The sequence below is a fragment of the Bos indicus genome, chromosome 5 (assembly GCF_029378745.1).
Source record: "Bos indicus isolate NIAB-ARS_2022 breed Sahiwal x Tharparkar chromosome 5, NIAB-ARS_B.indTharparkar_mat_pri_1.0, whole genome shotgun sequence".
NCBI lineage: Eukaryota > Metazoa > Chordata > Mammalia > Artiodactyla > Bovidae > Bos > Bos indicus.
The window spans coordinates 107264085-107289268 of record NC_091764.1 but is presented as its reverse complement, the minus strand read 5'-3'; the positions used below and the strand labels follow the sequence as shown (position 1 = coordinate 107289268).

Here is a 25184-nt window from a genome sequence, read left to right as displayed (position 1 = left end):
AATTATTATCCCGCACTTGGCTGTGGCATGCACATTGCTGGAATAGCTGACATTTTTGAGAGCTCCCATGCACCTTTTTAAAGTCTAACCAGTATTCAGTGTTATTAGGGACTCAGGCTTTTTACAAGGTTTGATTCCTTTCTGATAACTCAGATTGCCAGCTTTGGTTTGTTTTGCTGTGTCCCTTCTCCTTTCAACACCACCTTTTGAGTCCTCTGGATCACCAAGCTCTGGCCTCAGCTAGCAGACTTAGGTCTGCCGCCACCTCTCTGCACTGAGATGTGGACTCAGCCATTCTCCAGGGAGCCCTGCTTTTTTAAATGGTGAATGTTATTAGTGACAAATACCTGGGCCCTCGTGGTGCAAATCACATCGTCTCCATGGGCACGGAGGGCAGGAAGGAATGTCCACTCCTGTCCACTCCAGTGAGAGAGCTGGAACACGAGCTCACATGGATGTGTCCTGTTATCGGGGATGTGTCCTGTTAACTCCAATCCTGCTCTGTCCTTTAGAAAATATACTTTACTGGGGACATCCCTGGTGGTACAGTGGCTAAGACTCTGTGCTCCCAATGCAGGGGACCAAGGTTCAATCCCTGGTCAGGGAACTAGATCCCACATGCAGTGACTAAGACCCAGCTCAGCCAAATAAATAAAAATAAATTAAAAAAAAAAAGAAAATATATTATAAGAGCTTCTCATTTGATTGCCCCCTCTAAATGACTAGCTTTTAGCTACCAGCTGCTGCTTCTTTTTATTGTCACGCTGTACATATTTTGAGCTTCCCTTGTGGCTCAGGCAGTAAAGAATCTGCCTGCAATGCAGGAGACCCAGGTTTGATCCCTAGGTCAGGAAGATCCCTGGAGAATGGAATAGCTACCTACTTCAGTACTCTTGCCTGGAGAATTCCATGGACATACTAAAGTGGGTTGCCATGCCCTCCTCCAGGGGATCTCTCCAACCCGAGGTTCAAACCCATGTCTCCCTCATTGCAGGTGGATTCTTTACCATCTGAGCCACCAGGGAAGCCCAAGCAGCAGCAGTTACCTACTCCAGCACTCTTGCTTCGAGAATTCCATGAACAGAGGAGCCCGGTTGCAAAGAGTCAGACATGACTGAGACTAACACTTTCTTTCAATGCATATTTTAATTATAATGAATTTTTTTAATGTCACACATGGATGTATATCAACTTGGATGGTGGCTGTCCTGGCTGGGGCTTCAAGTGTGCCCTCATCCCTTTTATGATCCTCGGGTCTTATCAGCCATCGTCCTCTGATCATTTTATGGACAGTCACACAATTTCATCTCTCAACCTTATGGAGCTCACTAGGCTGAGTTCTAATTTCAAAGCATCGGCTTAGACGCTCTCCTTCTCCTCTGCCTCTTCTGCTGGGAACAGGCTGTCATTTTCTTTCTCCCTGTCCTCTCCCGGACTCCTCTCAGGCTGTCTTGGTGTCTGTGCTCAACCATCTGCTCTTTAAAGAGGCCATCCTTTGGGAGGAAATAAAATCAATATATACTTAACAAAGTTAACCAATTTGACACAGCATATTATCATAGGTAAGCAGATTGCTTTTTCATAGTCTGTGTGACACATGAAAGGCAGAGAATTCAGTCTCTATCAACATCTAAGACTCTCTCCCCAAGCCCACCCATCTCTTGCCAGACCCTTGCCCTGACCCAGCTCCCGCCTCTTCCCAGCACGCTGCCCTGCAGTGACCAGCAAATCCCCATATCCCCTTCCTTTCTGTGGAGGACAGACGCCAAGGCGCACCCCCAACCCCAGGTCTCTGACTCCTGGTATTCACACCTCTCTGAAATGCCGTCCTCTCGAGCATGTGCACCCGCAACATGTTTCTAACGAAGAGACCATGGCAAAGGCGATGGGATGTCGAACTGTGATTATGTTATACAGACTCCATGTTACTACCAGATGTAGTCAGAGACTGCTGGTGCCATGAAGCAGGTGGCTGTGCTGGGCCAGGCCACCTGGCCAGGCGCTGGGGCAGCCTCCAGCGGGAGCCAGCCATCAGCCAGGGCCCGTGAGCGAGTGAATTCTGACCACGGCCCGAGTGAACACAACCTGGCCAGCACCCGGGTCGCCTCCTGTAACATCCTGAGCAGGGAGCCCTGCTGAGCCCTGCTGGGTCTGGCATCACAGGAGACTTCTGCTCCAAACCCCGAAGTCAGCCTCCCTCCTGTCTTTCCTGCTGTCTGCTCGGTTACTCCCACTGGACCGTCCCCCCTCATCGGCGCCCCAGCTCTCACCCTCACACTACCAGCCCTCTGGTCCTCTCGCTTCCTGTCTGCTGTCCTTATCAGGCTGCAGATGCATGTTTCTAACAGTCCTGGGGACAGCCTGACCTCGACCCTCCGTCATTTTGCCATCTGGTGACGTCACAACTGTAGCATCCCCACGAAGAACAGAAATCCACCTCTCCTTGCCCCTGTCCCTCCTCTCCCCGTCCTGCTCCCAGTACAAAGGCTGTCATCTTTTCTGCATTAGCCAAATCTCTACACTTTACTTCTGTAATCCCTTTCCTCCTTCTATGAAAACTTCTACAATTTGTGGTTCCTTATCTTTCCCATGTACTCAACTTTTTTCTCTCAACAGGATCCTCCCAGGAGCTTTTGTTTTTCTTTCATTTTTTAGTTATTTGGTTGCGTCAGGTCTTAGATTTTTGTTGCAGCACACAGGCTTAGTTGCATGTGGGGCCTTAGTTCCCCAGCAAAGGGATGGAAGCCACGTCTCCTCTGTTGGAAAATGAAAGTCGGTCAGTCGTGTCGACCCCATGGACTATATAGTCCATGGGATTCTCCAGGCCACAGTACTGGAGTGGGTAGCCTTTCCCTTCTCCAGGGGATCTTCCCAGCCCAGGGATCGAACCCAGGTCTCTTGCATTCAGGTGGATTCTTTACCAGCTGAGCCACAAGAGAAGCCCAAGAATACTGGAGTGGGTAGCCTATCCCTTCTTCCAGCGGATCTCCCTTACCCAGGAATCAAACCGGGGTCTCCTGCATTGCAGGCGATTCTTTACCAACGTCTGTTGGAAGGCAGATTTTATTTTGTTTTTTCGGTTGTGCTGGGTCTTCACTGCTGAGTGCGGGCTTTCTCTAGTTACAGCAAGTTGGGGCTACTCTTCACTGCAGTGCGTGGGCTTCTCATTGTGCTGGCTTCTCTTGTGGTGGGCACAGGCTCCAGGTGGGCGGGCTCAGTAGTTGTCGCACACAAACTTTGTTGCCCCGAGGCATGTGGGATCTTCTTGGACCAGGAATCAAACCCGTGTCCCCTGCATTGGCAGGTGGATTCTTATCCCTTGCACCACCAGGGAAGTCTGGAAGAGGGGTTCTTAACCACTGACCCACCAGGGAAATCTCTTCCCACAAGCTTTTAAATATATGCTGCTGCTACTGCTAAGTCGCTTCAGTCGTGTCCGACTCTGTGCGACCCCTGAGACAGCAGCCCCCCAGGCTCCCCCGTCCCTAGGATTCTCCAGGCAAGAACACTGGAGTGGGTTGCCATTTCCTTCTCCAATGCATGAAAGTGAAAAGTGAAAGTGAAGTCGCTCAGTCGTGTCCGACTCCTTGCGACCCCATGGACTGCAGCCTACCAGGCTCTTCCGTCCATGGGGTTTTCCAGGCAAGAGTACTGGAGTGGGGTGCCATCGCCTTCTCCATTTAAATATATATGTATACATATTTTCTGTCCCATTTTCCCTTTCTTCTTCTGGGACTCTAATTACCCACATATTAGACATTTTGATATTATTCCACAGGTCCCTGACACTTTGTCATCTTTTTCCTTTCTGATCTGTTTTCTTTCTTTCCCATTCATTACTTTCTATTGATATGTCTTCAAGTTCATGTTCTCTTCCCCTGGATCTTCATTTGACCATTAAGCCCACACCCTGAATTATTTTTATTCCAGATATTTAGTTTTAAATTTCCATTTGGTTCTCTTTTATATTTTCTATTTTTTTTCTGCTGTGGTTTCCTATCTGTTCTTTTATTATAAATGTACTTTCTCTTTATATCCTTGAATACAGTTATACGAGTTGCTTTAAATGTCCTTGTCTGATAATTCCAGCATCTCAGTCATTTTGAGATTGGCCTCCGTTTTGTTTTCCTCTTGAGAATGGGTCATGTTTTCCTGGTTCTTTGTACACTGAGAATTTTAGGTTATACCCTGAATATTTTGAAGGTTGTATTGAAGAGACCCTGAATTCTACTTTATCCTTTAGGAAATTGCTGATATTTTCCTTGAGTAGGTAATTAACTAGGTTAACGTCAAACTACACACACTGTCTTCCTTGCAGCTGGCAACTGCTCAAGGCTCAGTTTGGTTCTTTTATCTTTGCAGGGATAGCTGCTGTTTCCCCTGCTCAGATGTGGTTCAGGCGTCTCAACTGGAGACTTGGGCAGAGTTTGCTGTACAGGGAGTTCAGGGTTCCTCTTCTCTGGCTCTCTCCTTTCCAAGATTCACGCCCCCCACCTCTTCAGCAAGCTTAATTGCTCTGGGCTCCAGTCTCTGGTTCCTCCTGCCAGAAAGACAGTGGGTTTTCTATTGCATTTCACCCATCTCATGCTGCACTGTGGCTGTGGCCAATGTGGGGAACTTTTTCTAAAAAACGGGAAATCTTCCAATGCCAGTTGCTTTGCACACATTTTGAATCCTCTCCAAAGTCTCTGTGCTTGGGTTCAGTTTTTAAGAGCCCGTAGGTGGTTGGATTTTGGGAGCCTTTTTGTTTGTTTTGGTTTTGTTGTTTTTTGTTTGCTTGTTTTTTCTGGTTTTGTATTTTTGTATGTTGTCCAGCATGTATAGATATTATCTGTGGGTCTATCAGTCATGTCTGACTCTTTTGTGACCCCATGGACTGTAGCCCACCAGGCTCTTCTGTCCATGGAATTCTCCAGGCAAGAATAGTGGAGTGGGTTGCCATTCCCTTCTCCAGGGGATGTTCCCAACTCAGGGATTCCCAACCTGGGTCTCCTGCATTGCAAGCAGATTCCTTACTGTCTGAGCAACCAGGGAAGTCTCTTATCTGTGGGAGAGTTGGTCAATTAAGACCTGATTCCTTTAAAAAAATTTTTTGTGTGTCTTTTATTGAACTTGTTATAAATATTGCTCCTGTTATTATGTTTTGATTTTTTGGTGAAGAGGCATGGGGGATCTTAGTTCCCTGACCAGGGACTGAACCCACACCCCCTGCATTGGAAGGTAAAGTCTTAATCACTGGACTGCTTAGGGTGTCCCAGGGCTGTGGTTTATTTTTTCCCTAAACTTAAAGCTTTTTATTTTGTATTGGGGTATAACCTATTAACAATGTGATAGTTTCAGGCGAACAGCAAAGGGACTCAGCCATACCTGACTCTTTTTCATTTAATATTTATTTATTTGGCTGTGCCGGTTTCAGTTGTGGCATACAGCATCTTTGATTTTCATTGCAGCACGCAGGCTCAGGTAGACAAGCGCCAGCAGCTGTAGCTCCCCTGAAGGCCTTCTACTGGGTTGACCTGCTTTACTTGCTGTCTGTGCCTTCTGTCTGATCTCATGATGTTGCCTGTGCATTTCTGTCTTAACAGAGTACATGCCGACTGTCAGGAATTCCAGCAGAGAACCTGCACTTCTTCACACGGGGGCTTGCAGAGACTTTGCAAAACCTCAGCAGCTCCAGACCACCCCTGTTCTAGAAGTGCCTGCTTTCCGAAGGGCCACATGTGCCTGTGTGCACACCCACCCTGAATTACGCGTATGCTTTATGCCCAGTGATTTTTGATCACTCTCTTTCACTTTTTCCACACTTGAGAAACTCAGATCCAAGCCACTCTTGCCCCTACCACACCTGTGAAGATAGCCCGATGTCTGAAGGATCTAACGGTCCACGAATTTGCAGACTATGGCCTGATGTCTATTTTTGTAAATAAAGCTTTACTGGGACACAGTCATGCTCACTCACCCGGTGTGGTCTGTGGCTGAGTTACGTACTACAGTGGCAGAGGTGAGTAACTGTGATGGAGACTGTAAAGTGTTCGAAGCCTAAAATACTTAGCATCTGGCCCTTTACAGAAGGAGTTTGCAGAACTCTGACTGTCTTATGTTTTCCAGCCGTTTCAGTGACAATTACAAAGTAAAGTTGCCAGATTTAGCAGTTAAAAATACAGGACACTTATGTAAACAGCAAATTTCAGATAAGCAATTAATGCTTTCTAAATCACTGCAGATGGTGATTGCAGCCATGAAATTACAAGACACTTACTCCTTGGAAGGAAAGTTATGACCAACCTAGACAGCATTTTGGAGAAGGCAATGGCACCCTACTCCAGTACTCTTGCCTGGAAAATCCCACAGACGGAGGAGCCTGGTAGGCTGCAGTCCATGGGGTCGCTAAGAGTCGGACACGACTGAGCGACTTCACTTTCACTTTTCATTTTCCTGCATTGGAGAAGGAAATGGCAACCCACTCCAGTGTTCTTGCCTGGAGAATCCCAGGAACGGGGGAGCCTGGTGGGCTGCCGTCTCTGGGGTCGCACAGAGTCGGACACGACTGAAGCAACTTAGCAGCAGCAGACAGCATTTTAAAAAGCAGAGACATTACTTTGTCAACAAAGGTCCGTCTAGTCAAGGCTATGGTTTTTCCAGTGGTCATGTATGGATGTGAGAGTTGGACTATAAAGAAAGCTGAGTGCCGAAGAATTGATGCTTTTGAACTGTGGTGTTGGAGAAGACTCTTGAGAGTCCCTTGGACTGCAAGGAGATCCAACCAGTCCACCCTAAAGGGTGTTCGTTGGAAGGACTGATGTTGAAGTTGAAACTCCAATACTTTGGCTACCTGATGCGAAGAGCTGACTCATTGGAAAAGACCCTGATGCTGGGAAAGATTGAGGGCAGGAGGAGAAGGGGACGACAGAGGATGAGATGTCTGGATGGCATCACCGGCTCAATGGACATGGGTTTGGGTGAACTCTGGGAGTTGGTGATGGACAGGGAAGCCTGGCGTGCTGTGGTTCATGGGATTGCAAAGAGTTGGAGACGACTGAGCGACTGAACTGAACTGAACTGAAAATAAGCATGTCCCAAATATCACCTGGCAACCTTACAAAGACTTCTAACAAGACTGTCCATGGTCTATAGTCCCCTGGCCCTGCTTCACCTGCCTCACTTTTTAGCTTTGGAAGAGAAAGAAGTTGAAGGAGAGAGAGTTCCTGGGGATGATCTGCCTTCTTTAGAAGGCAGAGTGTGTAAAGGAAGCAGGAGAAAGTCTTCGGTCACTTTGGCCTTCCTTGTAGTGAGAATGGTGGGACATCTGGGTTTGGGTCCTCCGGGGGGCAGTTGGCAAGCTGCAGTGACCACTCTTCAAATTCCACAAGCAAATGTTGTTGAAGGGGATGGGGAGGGGAGGAGCTGTTTCATTTTTCCTGCTGGAAAGTGTTTATTTAAATGAGCAGCTCCACTGTGCCTTGAATAGATGGTTTATAGATTTCCTCATTGTCTGGTTTAATGCCCCCAATTTAATCCCTGATCGGTACAGAAACAACTACTCTTTTCTGTTAGATGTGGAAGCAGACCTCCTGGTACACACTCTGCCTCTCACCGTTCCTTCACATCATCTCCACGTCAGAGGGTTAGTTGAAGTCATCTTAGATGGGAGATAGCTCTGAAGGAGCTTTGTCCTCTAGCTGAAGGAGACTGGACCAGGAGGCAGTGATGTGCCCATTCATTAGCTAAATGACCTGGAGGATGTTACCTAACTTTTCTGAGCTTTCTTTATGGTCCAGCTCTCACATCCATACATAACTACTGGAAAATATAGTGCTTGGTAAATGTTAGCTGTTGTTCTTTGCTTTACCAGCTGACTTGAAATAACCAATGGCCAGTCCTGGGGTGGACCTTTAACCTAGCCTCCAGCACTGTGAACTCTCCCCACTAGGTGTCGCAATTCAGCAGGCCCTGCCCGTCCCTTAGCTTGACTTTTTGCTCATTATCATTTTCAATTTGATTTGGTGATTTCAAGGGGATAAACTCGCACACTATCTCTTGAAGTCTCTGGGGATCCAGAAATTCCAGCAGAATTGCTGGTGTCCAGGCCTGGAAGAGGCTCTCTGGACTCCTACCTTTGTCCAGAGTTAATGCGACAAGTACTTTATTGTCCAAATGAAGATATTTTAAGAGTGAGAAGGGGACTGTTAGTAATGATGCCAGGACAAGAGAAGTACTCTGGGTGTTTCCCTAGAATCTAAACATGAGCACCCCATCCATGGAGGTTTTTCCTCAGTATTTTCAGAATCCCCAGGACGGAAATTCCCTGACATACCTTAAGATCCCAGAACAAGAAACTGTGACCTTGTGCTTTAGGGGGTGTCTTCACTCCGGCAGGTGTTGTCTTCTTGCCTTAAGAGTGTCTTGCCTGCTTGTCAGGTCATCTGCTTGAGTTCTGTCCCCGCTGGACGTGGTGGGCATGTGTCTGCCCCACAGACCTCCAGGCATCAAGGCCTCCTCTCTGCTGTATCCTCTATGGCTTCTCTTCCAGTTGGAAACCCCTTCAGAGGCATGAGTCCTCCATCTCTGGATGTGTTGAAAGAGAGGGAGTATGTGGCCACTTTCTATGTTATTTTAAAATTTTTAATTGATTTATAGTTGATTTGCAAGGTTGCCTTGATTTCAGGGCTACAGCAAAGTGACTCAGTGATACATATACATATATCCACTTTTTTTTAGATCTATTCCCATATAGGTCACTATAGAGTACTGAGTCGAGTTCCCTGTGCCATGTTGTGCTGTGCTGTGCTGAGTCGCTCTGTCACATACGAGTCTTATGTGATCCCATGGACTGTAGCCTGCCAGGCATCTCTGTCCATGGGGATTTTCCAGGCAAGAATACTAGAGTGGGTTGCCATGACCTCCTCGAGGGGATCTTCCCAACCCAGGGATTGAACCCAGGTCTCCTGCATTGCAGGGGAATTGTTTATCATCTGAGCCACCAAGGAAGCCCAAGAATACTGGAGTGGGTAGCTTATCCCTTCTCCAGGGGAGAGATTCCCCACTCAGGAATCGAACCCGGATCTCCTGCATTGCAGGTAGATTCTTTACCAGCTAAGCTACCAGGGAAGCCCCCTGTGCTATACAGTAGGTCCTTATCTATTTTGTATATAGTAGTATGTCAATCCCAGTCTCCCAATTTATCCCCTCTGTTTTTCCTTTGGTAACCATAAATTTGATTTCTGCATCTGTGACTCTATTGAGGGGATTCTTCTAAGGTTTCTTCTGATTCCTAGTCTCCATCATCCTATTTCAGATTTGCTTATCTTCCATTAAAGGGCAGGGGGAAGCTAATGTTCCCACTCACCATGGCTCAAATGTACTTTTTCTTCAACCATCTTGGTCATCCCATCAACCCCATGAGATTGGTATTTCAGTTCAGTCGCTCAGTCATGTCTGATTCTTTGAGACCTCATGGATTGCAGCAGACCATGCCTCCCTGTTCATCACCAACTCCTAGAATTTACTCAAACTCACACCCATTGAGTCAGTGATACCATCCAACCACCTCATCCTCTGCCGTCCCCTTCTCCTCCCGTCTTCAAACTTTCTTAGCATCAGGGTCTTTTCAAATGAGTCAGCTCTTCACATCAGGTGGCCAAAGTATTGGAGTTTCAGCTTCAACATAAGTCCTTCCAATGAATATTCGGGACTGATTTCCTTTAGGGTGGACTAGTTGGATCTCCTTGCAGTCCAAGGGACTCTCAAGAATCTTCTCCAACACCACAGTTCAAAAGCATCAATTCTTCAGCGCTCAGCTTTCTTTATAGTCCAACTCTAACATCCATACATGACTACTGGAAAAATAATAGCTTTGACTAGACAGACCTTTGTCAGCAAAAGTCTTTGCTTTTTAAAATGCTGTCTAGGTTGGTCATAGCTTTTCTTCCAAGGAACAAGTGTCTTTTAATTTTATGGCTGTAGTCACCATTTGCAGTGATTCTGGAGTAAAAAAAAAAAAAAGTCAGCCATTGTTTCCACTGTTTCCCCATCTATTTGCCACGAAGTGATGGGACTGGATGCCATGATCTTAGTTTTCTGAATGTTGAGCTTTAAGCCAACTTTTCCATTCTCCTCTTTCACTTTCATCAAGAGGCTCTTTAGTTCTTCTTCACTTTCTGCCATAAGGGTGGTGTCATCTGCATATCTGAGGTTATTGATACTTCTCCAAGCAATCTTGATTCCAGCTTGTGCTTCATCCAGCCCAGCGTTTCTCATGATGTACTCTGCATAGAAGTTAAATATGCAGCTTTGACGTACTCCTTTTCCTATTTGGAACCAGTCTGTTGTTCCATGTCCAGTTCTAACTGCTGCTTCTTGACCTGCATACAGATTTCTCAAGAGGCAGGTCAGGTGGTCTGGTATTCCCATCTCTTTCAGAATTTTCCACAGTTTGTTGTGATCCACACAGTTAAAGATTTTGGCATAGTCAATAAAGCAGAAATAGATGTTTTTCTGGAACTCTCTTGCTTTTTCAATGATCTAGCAGATGTTGGCAATTTGATCTCTGGTTCCTCTGCCTTTTCTAAATCCAGCTTGAACATCTGGAAGTTCACAGTTCATGTATTGTTGAAGCCTGGCTTGGAGAATTTTGAGAATTACTTTACTAGTGTGTGAGATGAGTGCAATTGTGTGGTAGTTTGAGCCTTCTTTGGCATTGCCTTTTTAGGGATTAGAATGAAAACTGACTTTTTCCAGTCCTGTGGCCACTGCTGAGTTTTCCAGATTTGCTGGCATATTCAGTGCACCACTTTCACAGCATCATCTTTTAGGATTTGAAATAGCTCAACTGGAATTCCATCACCTCCACTAGCTTTGTTTGTAGTGATGCTTCCTAAGGCCCACTTGACTTCACATTCCAGGATGTCTGGCTCTAGGTGAGTGATCACACCATGGTGATTATCTGGGTCATGAAAATCTTTTTTGTATAGTTCTTCTGTGTATTCTTGCCACCTCTTCTTAATATCTTCTGCTTCTGTTAGGTCCATACCATTTCTGTCCTTTATTGAGCCCATCTTTGCATGAAATGTTCCCCTGGTATCTCTAAGTTTTTGAAGAGATCTCTAGTCTTTCCCATTCTATTGTTTTTTCTATTTCTTTGCACTGATCACTAAGGAAGGCTTTCTTATCTCTCCTTGCTATTCTTTGGAACTCTGCATTCAAATGGGTATATATTTCCTTTTTTCCTTTGCTTTTTTGCTTCTCTTCTTTTCATAGCTATTTGTAAGGCCTCCTCAGACAGCCATTTTGCTTTTTTGCATTTCTTTTTCTTGGGGATGGTCTTGCTCCCTGTATCCTGTATAGTGTCAGAAACCCCCGTCCATAGTTCATGAGGCACTCTGTCTATCAGAACTAGTCCCTTAAATCTATTTCTCACTTCCACTCTATAATTGTTAGGGATTTGATTTAGGTCATATCTGAATGGTCTAGTGGTTTTCCCTACTTTCTTCAATTTAAGTCAGAATTTTGCAGTAAGGAGTTCATGATCGGAGCCACAGTTAGCTCCCGGTCTTGTTTTTGCTGACTTTATAGAGCTTCTCCATCTTTGGCTGCAAAGAATATAATCAATCTGATTTCGTTTTGACCATATTGTGATGTCCATGTGTAGAGTCTTCTCTTGTGTTGTTGGAAGAGGGTGTTTGCTATGACCAGTGTGTTCTCTTGGCAAAACTCTATTCTCCTTTGCCCTGCTTTATTCCATACTCCAAGGCCAAATTTGCCTGTTCCTCCAGGTGTTTCTTGAATTCCTACTTTTGCATTCCAGTCCCCTATAATGAAAAGGACATCTTTTTTGGGTGTTAATTTTAGAAGGTCTTGTAGGTCTTCATAGAACCATTCAACTTCAGCTTCTTCAGCACTGCTGGTTGGGGATTGGTATTACTGGATTGTTATTATTAAGCCCTATTTCACAGGTGAGGAAACTGAGGCCTAGAGCGGTCACAGCCCATGAAAGGCAGGGCTGAGGTTCAATCCCAGAGCTGTCTGGCTCCAAAGCCCTGTCTTACCACCCAAGGCTGCTCCCAGTGTCTTTACGGTAAGATCACTCACCTAGCAGACATCACAGAAAGTCCCTTTCCTTCTGGTCTCACCTTCCTCTTCTGGAAGCTGGGAGGAGTGGTTACATGTGCTAAAGGCTGTCCTAGTGACTGGAGAGATTGTGGGGTGGGGCAGGGGGGGTCAGCCTGGGAAGACTTTATGGGGGCATTGAACAAGGGTTTGAAGGAAGAGGGGAGTCAGAGGCAATGCGTTATTGGGTTCAATCTAACAGACAAAAATAAGATTGTGTGTATGATTTCCTAGCTGCCAGTCCAACTAGGAAAGGCCAAGGATGATGAGTTAGTTAAAAAAACTTTGTCTCAAATCATACTTAGCAGGGGATGGTGCATGTGAGAAGCACAGAATGCATTTCTATGACAGCAATGGGGCTGTTTAGGGGTCACTCGGAAAGAGAGTCCAGGCCCAGGAAGGAAGGCCTATAGGAAGCCCTGGGGTGGAGATGTGTAACCTGAGTTTGTCCAGCTGCTGGTCAGGTCCTCAGGGCGCATGGTGCCCTTTACCAACACTTAAGAGGCCATGACTCTTGGGGAGAAAGCAGCTCCTCCAGCATGTGGTCTCCTGCCTAGGTGTGGCGGCGGGGGCACAGAGCCCGGCTCCAGACGCAAGGCTGCGACCCTGGTTGGGACCAGACCGGGCACAGGGGCGTGAACCTTCAGGCCTTCATCTCCCCCTACACCCTGGCCCATGCATGGGGCAGGGGCAGAGGTCGTACCACTGCCCCGGAGGAGCGGCCGATCCAAGAATTCAGGCGGCGGGGAGGGAGGAAGTCTCCCGGAGGGCAGCCAAGCCTGGGCCAGGCCCGGGATGCCTGGCTCGGGGAGTCGGAGCCCGGCACTGTCCGGCTGGGTCCCTCCAGCTCCAACGCTGGGGATCTGGCCGGGGTTGCTGGAGGTCCCCGGCCCCAGACCCCGCCCTCAGCCTCGCGCACCCCTTCCCCAGCCGCCGCCCCACCCGAAGTGTCCGCTCCAGGTCCCCGCTTCCGTCCCTTCCCCCACCCTTTGCGCGGGGATCGGGCCCCCTCGGCCTTGTAGTTCTCCAGCCGGCCCCGCCTCGCCCCGCCCCCTTGTCCAGCCCCGCCCCTAGGCCGGCCCCGCCCCTCCCCGTGGCTTCGCCATTCCCGGGCAGGCCCCGCCCCGCTCCCGGCTTCGCCTCGCCCCGCGCCCTCGCCGTTCCAGGGCAGGCCCCGCCCCGCGCCCGCGCCCCGCCCCGCGCCCTCGCCATACCAGGGCAGGCCCCGCCTCACCCCCTCGGCAGGCCCCGCCCCGAGGCCTCGCAGTCCAGGGCAGGCCCCGCCCCCTGTTTCCGCTGGCGGCGGCAGTGGCTGCGGCGCGCGAGCCCAATCGAGCAGGACCCCACATTCCTGGGAGCTCGGTGAGTGCTGCCCGGGGCAGGCAGGGCGGCGGGCCGCGGGCCGGGGGCTCAGGAACGAGCAGGGTTACAGGTCCGGGTTGGCGGGGGGCGGGCCGGCAAGCCCCCGACCCGGTCCGCGGAGGGGCGAGCGGCCCAGGGCGCCCCTGGAAGGGGTGTCGGGGGCGGCAGTGGGCCAGCTGAGGGCGGGGTGGGATCTGCTCCCTGTGAGGGGGCGGCAAGCCGCCTGAAGGGGACGACGTGTGCGGGGCCCGGTAACGGGGCGAGGAGGGGTCTTCACGGGGAAAGGCTCGGAAGAGGACCTTCCGGGAACGGGGTGCGGGAGTGGCCGGCGGAACCCTAGGCGGAGGGATGGGGGTCTGTAGGATGCAGCAGGAAGGCGGAGCTCCGGAGCTGTCAAGGGGTTCTGACTGTGGGACCCAGCGGGCCAGCGCGGGGAGGTCCCTTCAGCGCCCCCAGGGAGGGCCGGGAGCTCGGTCAGGGCTGGGTACCGCCTGCAGCCCCGGAACTCCCCGACCACCCCTTGGGCCACCGCTGGCAGGTCGGCAATCAGTGACAGGGCTTTGGCAGGCCCTGAGGTCTGGGATGTAGCCCATCTGTGCATCCAAGTTTGGGACTTTAAAAAACTTTCTGTGGTTATAAAGAAATTAAAAAGTCCAAACAAGAATCTGGCTCCTTACCAAGAGCAGTGTTTGTAGCCGTGTATTTCAGAGCTGGAGTCTTGGATCTCCTGTCTTTGGAAAAGGTACTGTCCCTTCTCTCTTTCCCCAATGCTGATAGTGTCTGGGGAGGTTTGAAGCATTAGGTTAGTATGGGGTCCCCCTGGGCTGGGTAGACCTTTCCTCCCCATACCCCAAACATGGATAAGACTGCAGAGAACCAAACTCTTTATGTGATGGTGCCCTTCTGACAGGCAGCTGTCCCCTTCCCTGGGGTGACTCAGGTATTTCCTCCTCCAGGAAGCTTTCCTGGACTAGTGGAGAATACTGAGGACTCAGGCTCTGATCCCTGCATATCAGCCAGCTTCCCTCTCTTTACTAAAAATAACCACAGAGAATGTTTTGTATGTATGTTCTGCTATAAAGATGTGCAGTCAATTTGTCATTGTAAGTAATGGGAAGGGGAGGAGACATATTATGGACAATTTCAAACAATGGCCTGGACAAATCATTTATATTTAGCTAAGGAATGCAGCCAGGGAGGCAGACCGTTCACTCTGGCTTCCTATCCTCTGCCGGATCCTGGCAGGGCCCATGCAACTGAGCTGTGGGTTGAAGGGGTGAGCGAGAGAGGAGGGTTGGGGTGGATAAACTTGAATGGTGATTCAGTTCTACAATCGCTTGTTGAAGACCTGCTGTGTGCAAGGCCAGGAACAGCTGAGAGTGAACCAGAATGGAGAGGGGATTTTTTTTGATCTGATTAAATCATATTTTATGGGCTTCCCTGGTGGCTCAGCGGTAAAGAATCTGCCTGCAATGCAGGAGACGTGGGTTCGATCCCTGGGTTGGGAGCATCTCCTGGCGAAGGAAATGGCAACCCACTCCAGTATTCCTGGCTGGAAAATCCCATGGACAGAGGGGTCCATGGGATTGCAAAGTGTAGGACATGACTTAGTGACTAGACAACAGCAGCAAGTCATATTTTAATCTTTAAATTGATGAACACATTTTTATTTTTTTACATAATTAAAAAATTTTTTGAAATAAAATTTTTTATTTCTTTGATTGCTTTGGATCTTCGCTGCAGCACTCAGAGTCTTCGATCTTCATTGTGGCGTGCAGGCTCTTTAGCTGCATCATGGGAATCTAGTTCCCTGAGCAGGGATCGAACCTAGGCCTCCTGGAGTATGGAGTCCTAGCCGTTGGAGCACCAGAGAAGTCCCCAGGCATATGTCGTTTTAAATTGCTCCCTTATAGTTTAGGAAAATGAGGCTCAGAGAGAATAAATGACTTCCCTGAGGTCACCGAACTCATAAGTGGGAGAAGCAGAACTTGAACCCGTGGCTTCTGACCCCTTAGGCTGTGTTTTCTGCTCTGTCAGCTGCCTCTGTCACTCTTCACTGTTGAACCTAGAAGACCTGGGCTCCTACCTTAGTCCCAACATCGCCTAATTGTGCAACCCTGGGCAAGTTACCGCCCCTCTCCAGGCCTCTCTTTGTGTTTGGAATTTGGTCATGCCCCAGAGCTTCTGGCAGTTCCCTGACCAGGAATCGAACCTGTGCCCCTTGCATTGGACGCTCAAAGTCCTAACCACTGGATCTCCAGGGAAGTCCCCAGTCCTCTGTTTTGGATGATTATGGGTTAAAATGTGTTTAGGGTCTCTTCCATCCTTGGGTATCTAACAGTGTAAGATGCTATCAGCAGCCAGTCAGTGAGTTAATGTGTTCTTGGTTTATTTTCTATTTTTAATTGTGGTAAAAGAAATGCATAAAAACGACCATCATAACCATTTTAAAATGTACAGTTCAGTTGCAGGAAGTATATTCACATGGTCCTGCAACAGATCTCCAGAATTTTTTTGCTGCAAAACTGAAACTGTACACCCATTAAACTGTAGCCTAGCCCATCCCCTCAGCCCCCGGCTACCTCCACCCTACTCAGTGTGGTTTATTAGGCTCCTACTATGTCGTTAATAAATGTTGCCCTTGAGGAATGAATAAGGCAAGTAGGTAGCTGGCTAGAGTGCCAGTCCTCATCCCTGTGAATATAACTTGAGCACCGGCCAGCCGCTCAGTTGTGTTCGACTCTTTGTGACCCCGTGGACCATAGCCTGCCAGGCTCCTCTGTCCGTGGGATTTTCCAGGCAAGAATGCTGGAGTGGGTTGCAGTGTCCTCCTCCACGGGATCTTCCCCACCCAGGTATTGAACCTGTGTTTCCTGAGTCTCCTGCATTGGCAGGCAGATTCTTTACCGTTGAGCCACCTGGGAAGCCCCAGCACCAGCAGATCTGTTCAGTAAATGAGTGAGCAGGTGAGGCCTGGGCAAGTGCCTTCACCTCTTTGAGCTTTCCCTTGCTGCTTACAAAAGGAGGATAACAATACCAGCTCTCAGGGCTGTTGGAAGGCGCAGTGAGAGCGTGTATGTGAAGCATGTAGCTTAGGGCCTCAGACACAGCAGGTGTGCAGTTAAGTGGTGCCTGTTATTTATAACCTAGCTGAGGAGCTAGACTCACAGAGGAGGAGAGGACTTCTTCTACTGTCAAGGCCCAGGCCTGCTGTGGTGGGCACCCCACGGACTAAGAGGGTGTGGATCTAATCCAGGTGCCTTAGCTGGCACTGCATATCCTTCCTGGGCTTCCCAGATGGCTCCGTGGGTAAAGAACCCGCTCGCTAATGCAAGAGACATGGGTTCGATCCCTGGGTCAGGAAGATCCTGGAGGAGGGCATGGCTCCAGTATCCTTGCCTGGAAAATCCCATGGACAGAGGAGATTGGTGGGTTACAGTCCAAACAGTTGCAAAGACTTGGACATGACTGAAACGACAGAGCACGCACACACACATCCTTCCTACCCAACCTGCCCTGCCTGTCCAGCTTCATCTTCCACTCTCTTCCCCCAGGGATCCCTGGTGACAGCCAGACTCATCTCCCAGCATGCCTGGCTCATTCCTTCTTTGTCTCTTAGTCAGACTGTTCCACCTTCCTGAACTGTGCCTCCCCTTTCCTTCCTTCCACTCTTTAGGATCCTACTCATGTCTGAGCTCCTTCACAGAGCCATCCCCAAAGAACCTTTTGGCATTTTATGTCTTCATCTCTCCTGGCTTTGCCACACTGCTTGGGGGGTGATTCTTTAATGTGTGTCTTAGTACAAGAGTCTGTGCTGGGACTTCCTTGGTGGTCCAGTGGATAAGACTCTGCACTCCCAATGCAGGGGCCTGGGTCTGATCCCTGGTCGTGGAACTAAGATCCCACATACTGCAAGTAAGAGTTCGTATACAGCAACTAAGTCCACGCACCGCATTGAGAACCTGCATTGCAACAGAGACCCTGTGCAGCCAAAATAAATAATAAATAAAGCTTTCTTAATGTTAAAAAAGAGTTTGTGCTGATCTACATCTGATGATACAAAACAATAGAATGGGAAAGACTAGAGATCTCTTCAAAAAATTAGAGATACCAAGGGAATATTTCATGCAAAGATGGGCACTGCATATAAGGACAGAAAAAAAAAGGGCAGAAATGGTATGGATCTAACAGAAGCAGAAGAGATTAAGACGAGATGGTAAGAATACACAGAAGAACTATACAAAAAAGATCTTAATGACCCAGATAACTGTGATGTTGTGATCACTCCACCTAGAGCCAGACATCCTGGAGTGTGAAGTCAAGTGGGCCTTAGGAAGCATCACTATGAATAAAGCTAGTGGAGGTGATGGAATTCCAGCTGAGCTATTTCAAATCCTAAAAGATGATGCTGTGAAAGTGCTGCACCCAATATGCCAGCAAATTTGGAAAACTCAGCAGTGGCCACAGGACTGGAAAAGGTCAGTTTTCATTCCAATCCCAAAGAAAGGCAATGCCAAAGAAGGCTCAAACTACCACACAATTGGACTCATGTCACATGCTAGCAAAGTAATGCTCAAAATTCTCCAAGCTAGGCTTCAATAGTACGTGAACCGAGAACTTCCAGATGTTTAAGCTGGATTTAGAAAAGGCAGAGGAACCAGAGATCAAATTGCCAACATCCCTTGGGTCATAAAAAAGGCAAGGGAATTCCAGAAAAACATCTACTTCTTCTTCATCGACTATGCCAAAGCCTTTGACTGTGTGACTCACAACAAACTGTGGAAAATTCTGAAAGAGATGGGAATACCAGACCACCTGACCTGCCTCTTGAGAAATCTGTATGCAGGTCAAGAAGCAGCAGTTAGAACTGGACATGGAACAACAGACTGTTTCCAAATTGAGAAAGGAGTATGTTAAGGCTGTATATTGTCACCCTGCTTATATATAACTTATATGCAGAATACATCACATTAAATGCCGAGCTGGATGAAGCACAAGCTATAATCAAGATTGCTGGGAGAAATATCAGTAACCTCAGATATGCAGATGACACCACCCTTATGGCAGAAAGCGAAGAGGAACTAAAGAGTCTTTTGATGAAAGTGAAAGAAGAGAGTGAAAAATCTGGCTTAACACTCAACATTCAGAAAACGAAGATCATGGCATCTGGTCCCATCACTTCATGGCAAATAGATAGGGAAACAACAGAAACAGTGACAGACTTTATTTTCTTGGGCTCCAAAATCACTTGTAATGGTGACTGCAGCCATGAAATTAAAAGATGCTCGCTCCTTGGAAGAACAGCTAGGACAAACCTAGACAGCATATTAAAAAGCAGAGACATTACTTTGCCAACAAAGGTCCCGATAGTCAAAGCTATGCTTTTTCCAGTAGTCATGCATGGATGTGAGAGTTGAACATGATTAGATGCTATCTAATCATCTAATCCTCTGTCACCATCCTCTCCTTTTTCCTTCAGTCTTTTCCAACATCAAGGTCTTTTCCAATGATTTGGCTCTTCATATCACGTGGCCAAAATATTGAGCTTCAGCTTCAGCATCAGTTGAACCATAAAGAAGGCTGAGCGCCAAAGAATTGATGCTTTCAAACTGTGGTGTTGGAGAAGACTCTTGAGAGTCCCCTAGACTGCGAAGAGATCCAACTAATCAATCCTAAAGGAAATCAGTCCTGAATATTCATTGAAAGGACTGATGCTGAAGCTGAAGCTCCAATACTTTGGCCACCTGATGCGAAGAACTGGCTCATTAGAAAAGATCCTGATGCTGGGAAAGACTGAAGGCAGGAGAGGGGGATGACAGAGGATGAAATGGTTGGATGGCATCACTGACTAGATGGACATGAGTTTGAGCAAGCTCTGTGAATTGGTGGTGGACAGGGAAGCCTGGTGTGCTGCGGTTCGTGGGGTTGCAAAGAGTCTGACATGACTGAGCGAATGGACTGAACTGATACAAAAATGAAAATGGTAAAGGTCCTTGTCTTCATGCATTAAAGGGTTAAGAAAGATCTTCTGAAAAATGACAGTTCAAAATATGAGGTGAACAGCCTATGAGAGTAGAATATGGATTCAAATGGGGTGGAGTTGATCACCCTGATTCTAGAGGAATCATGTACCAGGCGGTGTTTGACGTGAGCACTGAAGGACCGCTTTCGTTTCGACAGAAAGAAGGAAGGGTGAGCCTGAGGAACAGTGCTGAGAAAGTGCTGGGGCTTTGAACAGCTCAGTCGGGCCAATGAATAGATTGTGTTGGGGGAACCGTGTACCTTCTAGAATCCCAAGTTTGCATCTGCAGCACCATTTGTGCATGAGCCTGGCTTTCTCCGGAGTCATGTTTCCGCGAAGGGCCAAATGTTTCCTGTATATATCTTCGCATCCCAAATTAACCACACTTTCAACTTCTGCAGCGGTTTAATCTCTCACCTGATGGCCATTTTCCACCAAGTTTTTATCGCTCCTCGAAAGTAACTTTGGGGCTTTCACTGGTGGCTCAGTGGTGTAGAAGTTACCTGCCCGTGCCAGAGACGTGGGTTCAATCCCTGGTCTGGAAAGATCCCACATGCCTCGGAGCAAGTAAGCCTGTGCACCACGACTTTGTATTCTAGGACTTTAGTGCCTGAGAACCACAACGACTGAAACCCGTGTGCCCTCGAGCCCGTGCTCCACAAGAGAAGCCACAGCAATGAGAAGCCCATTCACCGCAGTGAGAGTAGCCCCTGCTCCCTGCAACTAGAGAAGAGCCCGCACAGCAACAAAGACCCGGCACAGCCAGAAATAAATAAATAAATACATAAAATTACATGAAAAAAGTAGCTTTGGATGTGGCAGAGATGGCTGCAACAAAGTGGCCTCAGAGGGTCTCCTGTCTCAGTCAAGTTATACACTTTCAGATATTCGAAACTTTGTCTCACTGTGAGTGGTCAGAATTCCAAACATTAAATCCTTGGATGCCAAGGGTCTACCCCAGGGATGGCAAATACCTGGCACAGATACTCTTACTGTTAGAAGGGCCCCTAGCAGACATCACTAAGCCATCTTGGATGTCTTTCCTGCTGAGTCTTTAGCACCCACTGCCCGCTGAGTGCTTTCCAGGTGGCGCTAGTGGTAAAAAATCTGCCTGCCAGTTCAGGTAGACGGAAGAGATGCAGGTTTGATCCCTGGGTCGGGAAGATCCCCTGGAGGAGGGCATGGTAATCCACTCCAGTATTCCTGCCTGAAAAATTCCACGGACAGAGGAGCCTGGCAGGCTACAATCAAGGGGTCGCAGAGAGCCGGACACGACTGAAGCGGCTTAGCTCGCACCAGCTGAATGGACTGACACAGCAGCCAAAACCCAGTTGCCCTTCTGGCCTTCTCCAGCTGTTGAATGAATGAGGTTTTGTTTTTTTTTCTTTAAATATTTTATTTGGCTGCGCCTGGGAGGCTCTTAGTTGCGGCTTGTGGGATCTAGTTCCCTGACCAGGGATTGAACCTGCGTCCCCTGCATTGGGAGCGCAGAGTCTTAGCCACTGGACCACCAGGGAAGTCCTAATGAATGGGTTCTTGATGGGGGAGACTGCAGACCAAAGAATGGCCGTTGCTGGACAGATTTCACCCTGGAGTGCCTTCATAGCAGATAATGACCTAGTGTTTTGTGTGTTTTCCTGCAGAAATATCCTGGGATCGTCTCTGATCTGTCAGCCGTCAAGGTGTTCGCAGGAAATTCAAGGAAAAAACAGGTCAGTGCCGGTCTGGGTTCACTGTGTGGTGGGGCCTCTGAAAGTTTGAGTGTTATAAACTGTTTAAAGCCAGAGTCTCTCTTGCTCTTTCACTGTGGGGTGGGGACTGAGGATGGCCTGGGATGTTGACATTTTCTAGCTGTCTCTCTGCCCCCCAGCTCTTGACTTTGAATTGATAAGCCCCTTAAATTGGGCTTTGGGGGCCAGGGGAGATAGTCCCTCCTCCTCGCTGTTTCTGAATGGTGGCCGGCAATATTCTTAATTTCTTTCTTGACCACCCTGATGGTAGGGAGGAAGCCTGGGGGGATACAGGAGAGGCCTGTAACTTCCTGCTTCCTGTCTCCTCCCGGCAGTGGGCTTGGGAGCCAGGGTGGAGGACCTCCCGCCAGCCGGCCAGAAAGGAATCTCTGGGAATCTGGCCAGTCCCACCTGTGTCTGTTCCTTTATACTGGGCCCTGCAGGAAAGCCTCTAGCCCTCTGGGTGGGCACCCTCTGCCAGGATGCTCGCCGGGGGTCCTCATCTCTGCTCCTGCAGGCTCCAGGTGGATATTGCTGGTACCTTCTTTCTTCTCAGCACCGGTGTGTTGAGGCCCCTGCGGAGCTGGAGGTGGGCAGCAGCCTACCCAGGCTTCCGCTGTGGATGGTGCTGATTCAGGTTCCAGCGCTGCTGCCTACAGACCTGGGTCTTCTAATGTTTTACCTGATGTGTGTTTTATCCTGTGGCTTCCTCCTGCTGGGTGGTTTGTGAATGTCTTACCTTTCAGAACCTGGCTGCGAGGTGGAGGGGGTGGTGCGGTGATAAAGGTGGTGGCTGGGAAATTTTCTTGTCAAGAGTCCCTTCTTTGTTAATCCCAGCACAGCTATTTGGAGCCCCAGGAGCAGCCTTGGGCCTCTTACTGGCCTGTTTTGCTTTTCACATGATACTCAGGTGCCAGTATTCATATTTGTCATCGTCATCATCTGCCACAGTGTCAGTATGTCCACAACTAATTTAGGTTTCCTTGGTGCCTTAGACGGTAGAGAATCTGCATCTGATGTAGAAGATCTGGGTTCGATCCCAGGGTCAGAAAGATCCCCTGGAGAAGGAAATGGCAACCCACTCCAGTATTCTTGCCTGGAAAATCCCATGGACAGAGGAGCCTGGCTACAGTCCATGGGGTCGCAAAGAGTCCGACACGGCTGAGTGACTAACACACACACAGACACACCTAATTTAATATGAATGCAGTATTGAATCTTAATTTTACTCTCATTTAGTTTTCACGAGGGTCCTGTGGGGTAGCTAGCATTTCCCATTTCGCAATGGCAGCCGTTGAAGTGGAGCGCAGGCCAGAGACTTGCCTAAGACCACATCTTTAGTGCTGGGGGTGGGGTCAGCAGCTCAACACACCTGCCGCCCCTGCCTTCCCAGCTGACCTTCGGCCCCTCCTATCAGGCCATGGAATCTGCTCGCGTCCCTCCTTGAGTCTGCAGTCTGCTGCAGCCAGGATGTAGGCTCTCATTCTAAGTCTCCCTTGGGGCCTGGCAGGGGACAGGGGGTGTGCTTCCAGTCTGCCGCCCTGGGATTTGGGGCACCGCCTACAGGACGACTGGCTGGCAGCCGGCATGAGGCCAGGCCAATGGAAGCCAGTCTGCTGAAAATCCGGTGGCGGGGATGGAGGGACTTGTGGACAAGTGGGTGAGGGTCATTGCCGGTCCTGCCTTGTCCTGCCCCATCACAGAGATCCCATGGGGCCTGCCCGGAGGGGCCCTGCCAGGCCCAGCATGCTGGGAGGAGCCTTGAGGGAGGAGCCGGACAGCTGAGCATCACTTGCCGTCTAGCGAGATGGCTGTCCTTCTGTGGGTCTGTGCTGAAGGCAGAGTGGGGGTGGTTTGAGTAAAGGGCCTTCTGGACAGGAAGTTTATCCCCTCCTGAGGCTTTCTCAGGCTTTGATTTAGCTAGGTCTTCTCCTGCGGTTGAAAGCCTCTGGAGTGGTGACCAGCTCTGGGTGGATGGTCGTTTACTTCTGCCTGGTTAGGTGACCTGGGGCAGGCCCGTCTCCTCCCCTCCATTGCTCAGATGCCTTCTGTCTCTGGCCTTGAGGTGGATGGAGGACGGAAGGACGAGGTTAATGAGTGAACCAGAGCTCTGAGTCCAGATGGAAGCCGGTCTGGGGGCCGAGGATGTCCACAGAGACGGCTGCCCAGCTGGTTAGCTAGCGGCTTGACTTCTGTCCTGCGCTGACGCCTCTGCAGCCACTCTCATTTCACCTGCTTCCTGCCCCAACCTGATGAGTTCAGGAGTGAGAGGCCCCATCTCTGGGCTCCAGCCCAACACATGAATAGTCTGAGCGTCAATTAGAGCCCCTGGCTTCCCAGGTGGCTCATATGTAAAGAATCTTCCTGCGACAAAAGAGACGTGGGTTTGATCCCTGGGTCAGGAAGATCCCCTGGAGGAGGAAATGGCAACCTGTTAAAGCATTCTTGCCTGGAGAATCCCATGGACAGAGGAGCCTGGTGGGCTACAGTCTATGGGGTTGCAAAGAGTAGGACACGACTGAGCGACTAACATCTTCTTAGAGCCCCAGTCTGGTGGAATGAGAATATCTGCCAGGTGGAGGCCGGCTTCCCCCTGCCCTCCTCTCAAACCAGATCCGCAGCCCAAACTCAGCGGCACTGGCGGGGCTCTCGAAGAGGCAGCCAGGAGCTGTGAGTCTGCGGGCTCACCTATCACCACGTGCGCTTCGTTCCCCGATCAGCAGCCACGTGTAGATGAGGGTTTTTTTTTTTTTTAATAATTTTTACTTATTGGCTGTGCTGGGTCTTCGTTGCTGCGTGAGGGCTTTTCTCTAATTGCGGAAAGAGGGAGAGCTACTCTCTAGTTGCGACGCACAGGCTTTTCATTGTGGTGGTTTTTCTTGTTGCAGAGCATGGGCTCTAGGCACGTGGGCTTCAGCAGTTGCAGATCCCGGATTTCTAGAGCATAGGCTCAATCGTTGTGGTACATGGACTTAGTTGGGCTTCCCAGTGGTAAAGAACCTGCCTGCCAGTGCAGGAGACGTGGGAGACTCAGGTTCCATCCCTGGGTCGGGAAGATCCCCTGGAGGAGGGCATGCCAGCCCACTCTAGTATTCTTGCCTGGAGAGTCCCTGAACAGAGGAGCCTGGTGGGCCCCAGTTCATGGGGTCGCAGAGTCAGACACAACTGAAGCAATTTAGCACTCACGCGTGAACTTAGTTGCTCCGAGGCATGTGGGATCTTCCCAGACCAGGGATTGAACCAGTGTCTCCTGCGTTGGCAGGAGGATTCTTTACTGCTTAGTCACTAGGGAAGTCCTAGAGATGAGTTTTGAGTGTCTGGCTTAATACTATCTGTGTGTTTGAGTTTCCCACCCCCTCCCCACTCCCCTTCCAGGACATGGACATTTATTGCACTTTGAATACTTGCTTGCTGAGAGTCTTGTAATCATCTCTACACCCAGTGTCAGCATTTGTAAAAATATCTGACCTGTGCTGCAAGCAGGAAAGGATAGGGGTGGAGAGCCGCCCAGGGGGTCTGAAGAGTCAGGCATCTCAGCTGGTCCCTGGAACCCCCCCACTTGTTGGGGAGGCCTGGCTGTCACTGCAGGAAGACTGAGGGTCCCTCAGCCCCCAGGTAGGATCTTGATGTGCTTCTGGCCTTGGCCTTGGCAGCGCAGGGCCACTGCTAACTGTCATAGCATCTTTGTGCAGATTCAGAAAATGCACTGACTCAATGGACATGAATTTGAGCAGACTCCAGAAGACAGTGAAGGACAGGGAAGGCTGGTGTGCTGTAGACCATGGGGTCGCAAAGAGTCAGACATTACTTGTGACTGGAAAACAACAGGTGAGAAAGAAAATAAATTAGAGTGAGTAAACTGTTGTAAACCTGAACAACGTCCCACTCCTCCCGGGCCAGCCTTCTGGAGCCCTGGCGGGCAGTGGCCTGTGCTTGTGCATCCGTCCCAGCAGAGCTTGTGCTCC

At 49.2% G+C, this 25184-nt stretch overlaps 1 protein-coding gene and 1 non-coding gene across 2 annotated transcripts in view; one reads left to right on the top strand and one right to left on the bottom strand.

Moving 5' to 3' along the window:
• Window positions 1-13400: 13400 nt before the first annotated feature.
• Window positions 13401-25184, top strand: part of TSPAN9 (tetraspanin 9) — a 192877-nt gene continuing 181093 nt past the window's right edge. The window contains exons 1-2 of the mRNA XM_019961689.2: window positions 13401-13467; window positions 21133-21201. The gene's annotated coding sequence lies outside the window, so the exon portion shown is untranslated. The remainder of the gene's footprint in view (window positions 13468-21132; window positions 21202-25184) is intronic.
• On the bottom strand, window positions 20934-21006 carry TRNAG-CCC (transfer RNA glycine (anticodon CCC)). Its single transcript has one exon. It is a non-coding gene; the product is annotated as a tRNA-Gly (tRNA).